Source organism: Brassica oleracea, chromosome C9 (genome assembly GCF_000695525.1).
Source record: "Brassica oleracea var. oleracea cultivar TO1000 chromosome C9, BOL, whole genome shotgun sequence".
NCBI classification, from domain to species: domain Eukaryota; kingdom Viridiplantae; phylum Streptophyta; class Magnoliopsida; order Brassicales; family Brassicaceae; genus Brassica; species Brassica oleracea.
Genome location: NC_027756.1, coordinates 7,800,893 through 7,806,316, shown reverse-complemented (window position 1 = coordinate 7,806,316; position 5,424 = coordinate 7,800,893). Strand labels below are relative to the sequence as shown.

General features: G+C 29.2%; 2 pseudogenes; one reads left to right on the top strand and one right to left on the bottom strand.

Moving 5' to 3' along the window:
• The first annotated feature begins 224 nt into the window (after window positions 1–224).
• Window positions 225–1,141, top strand: LOC106317398 (annotated as a pseudogene).
• Window positions 1,142–1,542: 401 nt separating this feature from the next.
• Window positions 1,543–2,521, bottom strand: LOC106317577 (annotated as a pseudogene).
• Between the last annotated feature and the right edge of the window lie 2,903 nt (window positions 2,522–5,424).

Here is a 5,424-nt window from a genome sequence, read left to right as displayed (position 1 = left end):
TTTTAAAATTTGAAATCATACCCCCAAAACCCTACCACTTAACTCTAAAATCTGAACCCTAAATCATAAATCTTAAATCCTAAATTCTAAATCATAAACCTAAAAAAAATATTATCTTTTAATAAAATATTTTGGTCATTTTGATAGTTAGAGTAGTGTGTAATTGTGATAAAAAAATTTTTTTGGAATTTCTCCATTGGTTTTCGTTTGATCTATGATATGAAAATCAACTTTGTCCTTCAATCTTCTTCGTTTTAAACCAACGATTCGGATTATAAATCTGACTTAAAACTCCCATCGTTTCTCAACCATCAGTTCTCGTCGAACCTCCGTCCTTCTTAAACCCTAAGATCTGACCGGTTAAGTCTCTAAATGCAGATGGGAAGTGAAGAGGCGAAGGATCCATGGAAAGGAGAAGAATGGGGGAATGAGAATCAGAATCAGACGAAGAAGCCAAGCTCTCGAGTGACTAGAGCAAGAAAACAGATGCCGAGGGGACTTGAGGAGAAGTACGAAGCTTACTTCCTCCCAAGGAAGCCTTGGCCTAAGGCTCTTGCCTTCTATGGAAGCTTTGTCCTCGGTGGGATTGGTGCTGGTATGCTTATCTAGGCTTGGATCAACAACAAAGTCAAAGGTTCCCTTCCTTTTTTCCATTCAATCCCTTATTGCTTGATGGTTCATTTTCTTGAATCTTGTTTTACTTCTGGAGAAAATGAACATTGTTTGAGTATTAGTATACTTGCTTTGTATTTTAGGATGTGATTGTGGGTGATTAAAGGCATAATTTGTGATAAATGGGTAATTCATGATTAAGGCATGCATTATGTAACATTTGAGTTTATTTATCATCAGGTTACTAATAAGATTCTTAACATGTGTGTTTGTGGGGGTGTTGCAGAGGATGGAGGAGTGATATGGGAGTTTGACAAGTGAAGCTGGAAAATAACTGGTGAAGTTGGAGAGGACGCAGTAAGAGAATGCTATTCAAATATGAACACTTGAGACATCGGTTACAAATTCCACTACACAAGAATCACTAGTTTTAATTCTATTTGTCAATGAATAATATGATTAACTTAACAAGGAGTCTCCGCCCTCTTAAATCTGATTTTTGCTTTTCAGCCTCAAGAATTTTATGTTCTCTTGGTCCAGCTTATCCTTTTTTTTTTTTTTTTTTTTTTTTTTTTTTTTTTTTTTTTTTTTTTTTTTTTTTTTTTTTTTTTGAATCTGAGATTTATCATCACCCATCCTCTTTATCAATGGGTGTCTCGCTTTGCGTCATGGCGCTTTGAGTTAATAGCATTATGTTTTCAAGAGAGAGAGAATGAAACGAGTGTTACCCCGCACCCTTTCCTTCTCCACGTCACGTTGGCCTTGTGGAGAAGATACATATTCAAATATAGCTTAATCTATGTAGTTTTAGTCTATATTCAACTGTATAAATTAAGCTATAATTCTATTCAACTATTTATCAACTCAAAACAACTTGAAATTCCAACAAATCCATTGGTTCCTAAAAAAACACTCCATCGTATCTTTGAATTAAGGAACCGGGAACAAACTGGGAGTGTAAACACAGTGACAACACTGGAAAATCCCAGAATCTATATGAATCTGCTTGCACAGATCTTCCCTGACAATGTAGATGCAAGGCACAGAAGTTGAACTTTCGCAACAACACACAAACAGAGTCTTATCATAGATGAAGTAACTCTTGCCATAAAACTGTTCAAACAGCCTCGGAAAGTTAGTTGTGGGCAAATTCATCATTTTTGTCCACACCACTTCCTCTTTATCTATCGTATTCGTTACCCAAATCTCAATCTTCCTTGTTTCGTAATTTTGCTTTAACAACGAAAAACGATCTTCCCTAAAAACCTGGAGAAGAAGTTCATCACGATGATGATCGGAAGGAGACAAAAAGGTTTGAAAGTACCAACAGAGAAATCAAAGCTTCGGATGAAGTACTCATCAGTCTAGGCATCGTGAGAAAACCAATAGATATTTCCATTCAAGGACACATTTTCTCCTACACCTTCAGACATGAACCACTTATTTTCAGGTAAGTCTATATGTTTAAACACGTGAGACGCACACTCGTAGATAGCAACTCTCGTGTATTCTTCCTCAGGGTCAGGATCAAAGTAACCCAAAATCTTGTAAACTTTATTGGTTCTACCAATAATCTCGTATCCTAAGCCGCAACAGTGAAAATTTGTACAGTCCTTCTTGACTCAACCACGGATTCCAGAGAGCTGAAAGACCGTTCAAATACCTATTGTTAAAAAGCAAGAGCTCATCGCAAGCCTTGATGGTTGTGCAACGGTAATGCAAATCTTGGTAAGGCATAGCAGAGAAGGGTAGCTCAGACAACTGTATTGTAGGATCGATGCTGTTGGGATTGATGATGTCTATCGAATAGTTTTTGGGACTGCCGAGGAAGAGGAATCCTGGACGAGAGCGAGAGAAGTGGTCGTTGACGAAACTCTTGTCGTTGAAAAGAGCGTTCCATCTTTGACATACAGCTCTGAGTCGAACGAGAGATCGAGGTGGAACTGGAAGACGAGAGAGTATATTTTCCTCCAGTTCCCACGGAAGCTGAAGTCTGAGCCATTAGGTCTTCTGTTTTCTTCTTTTTTTTTTAAATCTAAGTTCGTTAATTATATAGCTCTTATAAAATAATTTGAGAAAATAAATTCTATTTTAATTTATTTTCTCATGGGAAAAGGAATTATTGGCAATAAATTTATACCAAGCATTGGCCTCCAACCATGTCTACAATGTTGTCTGAGAAATCAGTTTTTTTATGTGTTATGTCCACGTTAATTATCACGATGGTTAATTATATATATACTCTTAATAAACTAAAAAATTATATATGATTGATATTAATAATGTATTTCATTTTTTCATAATAAGATTTTAGTTAAGCTTTTAATTTAATTTTCCTTTTTGAAAAACACATAAATAAATAAAAAGGAAATCTATCATATTATTTAGAAGTCAGTTTCCTATGTGTCGCATTCACGTTAATTCTCACGATGGTTGGTTACATAGATACACTTAATGAACTAAAAATATTATATATAATTGATATTAAAAATGTATTTCCTTTTTTCATAATAAGATTTTAGGTAACTTTTTATTATCCATCATGCAGTAGCATTTCGTAATATTTTTATCGTGATGGTAGCAAAGTACCAATACAGCTTATAATTATACGGCAGGATGGATAATATGAAAAAATTTACGAAATGAAAAAGGGGATAATCTTTTGTAAGAAGATTTGTAAACAAATTTATATTTTCATTTTTTTGTGAAGCTACGTTATATATACATATATAGTAATGTTTATATATATTTATTTTTATTTATGGTTTTTGAGAAAATTTAGAAAAAAATAATTAAATTTCTTTGTATAAAAATTTCTATGTTTAAATTTTATAAATATTTTTTTGTGTTTCTGCAAAAGTTATAATTATATTAAAAAGTTAACTAAAATCTTATTAAAACGGAGTAATAATAAAATATATTAAGTTAATATGCAAAGTTTATATCTATATATATATATATATATATTATATGTATTAAAAGTTTATATATTTTCCTGTTTATTTATGTTGTTTAAGGAAAATTTAGAAAAAATAATTAAAATTCATTATATATAAAAAATTATATCTTTATATTTTATAAATATTTCTTTTTTTATTTATGTGTTTTTCAAAAAGGTAAGTTAAATTACAAAGTTAACTAAACTCTTATTATGAAAAAAGAAAATACATTATTAATATCAATCATATATAATATTTTTAGTTCATTAAGGGTATTTATGTAATCAACCATCGTGAGAATTAACGTGAATGCGACATATAAGAAATTGATTTCTTAAATAATATGATAGATTTGATGTATATACATATTTAGAAAAATATTAATCAGTATATAACATCTCTGAAAAATGTGGGAAGATGCTTTTAAATATTTCCAATATCTCATAAAATGTAGATTTCCAATTTATGAAGGTCTTGAGACAATTTTAGGAAGATGTTATACATATCTAAGAATATCTTATTTAATATACACATATAATTCAATTTCAATAAGATATAAATATATATTTACTTATGAAAGTTTTCCTAAATGCACATTTAAAATGTATTTTTAATGCACATTTATGAAAAGTTTCTTAAATGTTTTGAAAATATTATATATATATATATATATCAATATCTTCCTAGGAAGATATTATATCTATCAGGAAGGCCTTCATAAACTCAAATTCAAGTTCATGAAAATATCATATATATTTATGAAGGTTTTCCAATACTTTATAAGAAAAACGTTCCTAAAAAATTTTGAATTTTTTTTTAAAGTCGAGTTTTTTAAAATATTTTTTTGCAAAAATAAAATTTTGATTGTTTACACATAATATTTATTTCTTTTTAATACATCTATTAAGTATGAGTATATTTTTCATTTACCAATTTACCGAAACCTATTTGGTCATTTTGACCATATTGTAGTATTTGTGATTAAAAATATTTAGGGATATCTATGGTATTTATCTTAAATCTAAGATAAAAATTGATAAATTCAAAAATTAAATTATTGCTTAAATTTATATAATGTGTAAAAATCATTTTCAAATTCCTGGTTACACTTTCTAACTATTTAACATATAACATCATACTATCAAATATTAAAATAATATAGTATGATTTATTTATTTTTAGTTTAAGTTTTAACAGTTCAAAAATACAAATTTAACTATGTTATTAAAGAAATTATAGTAGTTTCATTTAAACTAAGAAGTTTCATGCGCCATGCGTAGAAACAATAATTTTTATTGTATTCTTTTATTTTAAAAGAAAATTTTAATTTACACTTGAACATCATCATTTTTATATTTTAACTTCAACGGTCTAAAAAACAATAAACGTATTTTGTAGTCTTAATTCTTTTGATTTGGTTTAACTATTTTAATTTTATTTTATTTAAATTTTAATAAAGTTAAAATTAGATTCTATAAAAATAGGGAGAATTGCCAAGTGTGACTCAAAACTTGGAGTCAAACCCAAAACAATACCCCAATTTGAGTCAAAGGCAAAAGTAACCTAAAAGGCTATTGAAATTACAACTATCCCCTTGTGACCAAACAAAAAAACGGAATTTTTTTTTACGTTTCTACCCCTCGCAAGTCGTCTGTTTAGACGACTTGAAAATAAGTCGTCCAGATGACTTAACTGAAAGTCGTCTGGACAGTTAGTCTTAAACATAATTTAAAATTTTTGTAAAAAATATTTTGATAAGTGAAAAATGGGAATTATGTAATTAACATATGTCTTAGGAGGTATAAATTAAGATATAACAAATTTCAATTGTTTTCAGCATAGATGAGTGAAAGTAGTGAGTCATGATATTCTT